Here is a 6355-nt window from a genome sequence, read left to right as displayed (position 1 = left end):
CTGTACCTTCTTGATTTTCAAACATTCTAGAGACATGGGATCCATTTTATTTTCTTCCTACCTCTCAGACTGTTCTCTGGATGCCATTTTACTCCAAACCCCATGAAATTAGATGCTGCCTTCAAGGGACTACCCTTGTCTCTTTTTTTTCCCTTTATGCCCTCCGTTAGTAATCTGAAGCTCTCTCCAGACTACCAACCATTACCCGATGTAGGACCCTTTCCTTCTTTTTTTTTTTTTCTTCCATGTAAACCTTTTGTTTTAATAAATAAGAAGACCAATTCCTGGCTTAGATTCTAAATCACATTTACAGATGAGGAACGCTTCTAGGCCCAAACAGGTGAACAGTGAAGCTACTAGTGCCGGCAGGAATGCATGAGCCCCATGCATCTGAAGCCTAAAGAGCAGAGACTGAATGTCAGAGAACACCACACACATCACCCTCTAGACTCGAGAACGACAGCAGAAGACGAGAGGAAGAGCAGAGACTCGGGGAAGCGCTGGTAACCACCATCTGATACCCTCACCTTCATGCTACAGAAGCAAATGTAAGTTGTGCTACTTTCAGTAAGCTAAGAAGGAGGTTTCCTGATCATAATAAGTGAAACTTTCTCTCCTGTTAACAATTAGGCCAAGGGCATTAGCTACAGAGAGGATCCACTGATAAATACAGAATATTAGAACAGCGAAGGGGAAGCCACAGATATCTTGTTTCTTCAAGTATCGGAAACTTCCACATGACAGAAGGAGAGCAGTGAATGAACTCCACTTTGCCCAAAGGTTTAGTCCAAAAACTTCCTGTTGGCATTTGCACCAAATAAGGCTCCCCGTACTTCTGGCATCATCTGCTGGGCTATGAGATCCAGCCGGCTTTCTAGGGTATTGGAAACTTTTATTTTATGATCCCCCTTATAGATCTCAACTCCACCAGCTATCTCCTCAGGCAGGTAGGCCTCCTGATCAATTTGGACATCAACATCTTTTTTGGTGGCAATTTTGTACATAGGCATCGCTTTTTGCACTGCAGCCTTTACCAGAGGGAAATCCTGCTTCCTGCAACGAACAATCATTCGAGGCTCTAACAGTTGGTACAAACCCTGAAGGACCAGTCCATCCAGCAGCACCTGGTACCTGGTTGTATCTTTTACCACTTTGCTGAGTCTCTGTTTTGCTTCATTTAGTAGGTCTGTAATAAGGTCATCTCTTGCTCTGAGGACTTTGAGCCTTGCTTGATTCATCAAAGTAGACATCTGAATTTTCTTCTGCTGCTCAATCTGCTTTTCTTTCTTCTCGTAGTATTCCATAATCTTCAGTCTTTGGGTTTGCACAAGATGACCTTTCTCAATGTTGAACTCTTCCTCTGCCTTCGCATCTATTTCCTCTGCTTTCTCATTGGCTTCTTGTTCAATAAAAGCCATCATATGCTTAATCTGCTTTTGCATGTCAGCCTGGCTGAGGGCCATGGCGAAAGCTCTGCTAGGCCGGAGGCCCACTGGCTCTAGCTTAGGCTGGAAGGGGGCTATGGAAGGAAGGGGAAAAGAAAAGCCAGCGGAGCTTTCGGCTTCCTTCGCTTTATAACTCCGGCTTCCGGTTCCTCGGACCCTCTCCTTCTTAATCTCCAGAGCGAAACTTTCTTCTAAATAAAGGTGTTTTGTTCTTTGTTTTTGTTTTTCATTTGCATGATGGGTATTTCCATGCATCCCAAATTAAGCATATCATTTTTTCCAGAAAGTCTGCCCTTTGTTCTTTTTTCCTTATTCGGGTTACTATGAGATCTTCTTAGGCATTTAGATCTAAAATTCTGAGTCATCTCTGACTCCCCACCCCCGCCCCTCCACCTTGGCCACCACATCCAATCAGTTACTCGTCCTTCGCGTAGCTCCTCTTTGTCTTTCACTTCCTCCCCATCCTGCTCCCTTCCCGCTAGTTAATTATTTTTTTTAAAGATTTTATTTCTTTATTTGAGAGAGAGAGAATGAGAGATAGAGAGCGCGAGAGGGAAGAGGGTCAGAGGGAGAAGCAGATTCCCTGCCGAGGAGGGAGCGCGATGCGGGACTCGATCCCGGGACTCCAGGATCATGACCCGAGCCGAAGGCAGTCGCTCAACCAACTGAGCCACCCAGGCGCCCCCACTAGTTAATTATTGATTCCCCTTTCACCTAGATTATCACCTAGCCTCCTAACCAATCTATCTCTGAATCTATTCCCACTAGCACAGGCTACATACCTAGGTTGCAAAATGCCCATTTCTGATCACATCTCCCCTCTACTAAGGATGTTAAGGACATCCACTATCTAACAAATAAGATTTGAAATGCTCAGGTCATATTTGAGGTCTCTATTATCTACCTTTCCAATATTAAATCAAACATTCATTTTTATGTATCCTTTGCTGCCTCAAAACAAACTCATTTGCTGCTTCCCACAGGCACATAGAAATTTTCAATCTCCATTTTTTTTTGTCTAGAAAACCTTTGCACCCCGCAGTGTCAAAATCTGATTTTTAAGACTCAACCGGAAAGCTCCCTCCTTCATAGAGCTTCTCCTTATGCTATATATGCTGTCCTTCCTATTGTTTATTTCCCCTGTCCCCCAAGCCTATATTGTATTAGAAGGGAGTTCTCCCTCTTTTGAATTTACACTTAATTTTTTAATTAACAAACTTCACTGTGTTTTTCCGTTTATAATCCTACAACATTTTACCCATAGCTATTAGAGCAATTATTGTACTTTGCATTGATTCTGGAGACTGTCCTCCATAAATATCTGGTGGATGAATGAGTACAGCCTTTATAGATTTTTTTCCCCTTAACAAGTCTGCCTTCACATCTCTAAGGCAATTGAAAGAATATTATACATGGAACGAATTTATGTATACTTACAACAAGTTATTTTAAGGGATAATTTGAAAGCGTGCTTATTTCTGGTATGGAATTGTAATTTTTTTATATGATGATAAAAAGAGATTAAACTGGTGATTGGATATTTTGTGATACCCTCTTACAGAATATTTGGGTTAAAATTTTGTGTAATAGAACAGGATAAGTCAAGGACAATTAGCAACAACCATAATGAAAATTTAATAACTATTGTTTATCAAGAACCAAATATGAGCCACATACTCATCCATATATGTACATATTTTTTCTATCCCTTACATTTTACAGATTTTTAAGTTGACGCTCCAAGAGATTAACTTTAATTATCTAAGTAGTCAAAATTACTATTTAAAATCCACAGTTAGGTCTTATTCTCTGAATCATAATCTACTCCTCAAAATATTTCTAGTTACTTAAACATCATACAGTTCCACGTTCCTCCCTTTTTCTCTAGTAAAGCCTGTTCCATTTTTGGTCAACCTAAGATTTGCCTCTGCTCTATTAGGGTGAAGTCATTTTTTCCTGACTTTTTGCATTTGTGTGGTGGTTGAAGGTCTGAAAAATTGAAGTTATCCATGCATGAACAGTCAGGGATGTTCCTCATGGTCGTTCATCCTATGGTATGCAAAGCCTACATCTGAAAGTGATGTGCGTTTGCCCACACATCTATGCACCAGACACAGCTCTTTCTTTCATATTGGCATATTTAAAAAAATTCATTTATTTGAGAGAGGGAGAGTGTGCACAAGAGAGAGCACAAGCAAGGGGGAGGGGGAGAGAGAGAGGGAGAAGCAGATTCCCCACTGAGCAGGGAGCCCAAAGCGTGGGGCTGGGTCCCAGGGTCCTGGGATCACATCCTGAGCCGAAAGCAGATGCTTAACCAACTGAGCCACTGAGGCACCCAATATTGTCGTAATTTTGTCCAAAATATTAAATCTAAGACAATTGGCCATTGTCCCCCTCCCCCCCCAGAAAAAAAGTCTGCACTGATCTGTTCCAACAGTGGAAACTCCCACCATTGGGTCCCATCTAGAGCTATGGAAGTTCACTATTTTGTTACAAGGGCTTACTGGAGGGAGTCCCACAGGGGTGAGGTGGTGAGAGTAACGAGCATGGGCTTCGAATCTTGGTTCTACTGCTTCAGAGCTGTGTGGCTTCTTGGTGCCTCAGTTTCCCTGTTTCTGTAATGAGTGGGAAAGAGGGCAGGGGAGGAGAGAGCTCCATGTTAAAGAGCGGTGGGAGGACTGGGAAACTCTGTGGACTCGGGATAGCTGAAGCATCCAACACATGGAGGTCATTACTGTGATGTCTCACAGGATATGCCGACACCCCAGCAGAAGGAAGGGTCTTGATTCGGTTTCCTGGGGCTGCTATAACAAATTACCATAGACTAGCTGGTTTAAAACAACAGAGTTTATCCTCTCACCGTTCTGGAGGCCAGAGTCTGAAACCACGGTGTTGGCAGGGCCATGCTACCTCTGGGCACCTTAGGGGAAATTCGTTCTTGGCTCATCCAGCTTCGGGTGGCTGCTGGCATTTTTTGATTTATGGCCACATCACTCCAGTCTCTGCCTCTTAGGTCACACTTTCTCCTCCTCCTTCGTCTGTAATCTTCTGCCTCCCCCTTGGAAGGACACTCCTCATTAGGTTTAGGGCTCACCCGGATAACCCAGAATGATCCCCTCTCAACTTCTTTAACTTAAATATATCCATAAAGATCTTTTTTCTGAATAAGATAGCATTTGTAGCATTCACAAGTCCTGGGGATTAGGACATGAACATAGCCAGGGGGCCACCATCCCACGCACTAGAGGTCCTGAAGGAGTGGGTAAGGTATGTGGCCTATTTTCTTTTGGCAGGTGAGTTATGTGTGGGGCACAGAATGCTCCCTGAGTGGAGTGTTGCGGTGATGCTGCTGACAGCCAGGCTGAAGCAGCTTCTCAGAGGGGAGGATGAGGCCTCCAGAGAAGCAGCCTAGAACAGTGAGAGATGGAACAGGCCCAGATGTGCGGAGAGCTAGCTCCAGGTGGAGTCTTGTCCCCAGCTCACAGTGGAGCAGAGGGCGGGACACTTCTCTGTGGGCCTCCATTTCCTCATCTTTAAAATCTGAGATTTTAAATGGACTGCACACAGGTTGAATACAGTCGTGTCTTTTAAAAATCTGAATATTTAAAATAATTGGCAGACATCACATCAAAATTAGTATAGCTTCTTTGGAAAATCAGCTGAGGCAGCCATAGGGCGTTCAGTCTTCTTTAGTGCCAGTGGGTTGTAGGAAGCGTGGCCCCAGCATTAGAAGGAACCATCCGGCTTGCCACCTCTCCCACCACACCCTAGAGGCTTCTGACCCTGAGACTCAGTGTAAGTGGCCCTTTATCATCCTCTCACAATGCAGATTTCCTGATGGTAGAGAAATATCTGTCTGTATCCGTGTTTCCACCTATGGTGAGATCCAGATGGTTTTTCCTACACCTGTCTGGCTGCACTTCCTTATATTCCCGCCTGGGCCCCCTAGAATTTGCTTTTGTGATGGCTGAGTCAGAAGACTGAGATCACTGCTCATCTCTCGGACGCTGATGATCTGGGCGCCAGAAGGAACAGCTGGGGGTGCCAGAGAGTGACTTGACCTGTGACTGCAAGCAAGCTCTCCATGCCCTTCCAGGCACCAATCCATCACGTGCCAGGACCTGTGACAGGAATACTTCACAGTTCAGCCCCTCGAAGGGCTCCTGATAGCCAGATCCCCCCAACCCCGGTTTTCTTAGTCCTCAGATTTCTTTTCCTCGGTTTTCTGCATGTTTCCGCAACTCCTGCGGCAAGACCCGTACCCTTCAGCTCCAGCCAATGAGCACCCTTGCTGTGGCTTTTTGGGAACTTGCTACAGAGGCCTCTCCTTCATCAGGACTTCACTGCGCTCTCCTGCATGATTCACGGTTTAGTTCTGCTAAGCACTTTTAGAGCCTGGTTTGCAGTGAGATAGAACTAGGAAAACAAAGCAGCATACTGTCTTCAATCTGGTCCCTCTCATAAGGGGGCTAGTTAATTTTTTAAATTGTAATCCTCCAGTAATGGACTATCTGAAAAGACAGTCTCTCTCTCGGTTGGAGCCTCCTGTGACTTAGGAAGGGGCCAGATGCCCTGCTGCCACGGCTGAGCCGGCCTGGCCACCTTTCAGGGAAGCTGCCCCCAACCACCCCCCCTACCCCATTCCCCTGGTCTCAAAGCTCACTGTTCCTTGCCCTTTCCGGAGGTCCCTGACTGAAGCCGGAGAGTGAGGCCATCTCATCTCCCCCCATCCCTAACAAAGCTTTTTAAACTCCCAGGGGCTATCAGCCTGCCTGGAAGGCTGGTTCCAATGACAGTCGTCAGATGAATAAACTAAGCATGGAGAAGGGGCAAGGTCTCCCATGAGCAGAAGAAACTCCTGCTTCCATTTTCATTTCTATTTATTTTTTGGTGTCTCCAAACTTCCTTAC

The 6355-nt window shown here is 45.1% G+C and overlaps 1 pseudogene; it reads right to left on the bottom strand.

The window, feature by feature from the left end:
- Positions 1-302: 302 nt before the first annotated feature.
- On the bottom strand, positions 303-1589 carry LOC112828880 (V-type proton ATPase subunit E 1 pseudogene; annotated as a pseudogene).
- Positions 1590-6355: the final 4766 nt, after the last annotated feature.

This window comes from Callorhinus ursinus, unplaced genomic scaffold (assembly GCF_003265705.2).
Source record: "Callorhinus ursinus isolate GAN/ISIS: 27379988/994484 unplaced genomic scaffold, GSC_fseal_2.0 scaffold13, whole genome shotgun sequence".
NCBI lineage: Eukaryota > Metazoa > Chordata > Mammalia > Carnivora > Otariidae > Callorhinus > Callorhinus ursinus.
The sequence above is the reverse complement of the archived record's forward strand: the minus strand, read 5'-3'. Positions and strand labels throughout refer to the sequence as shown.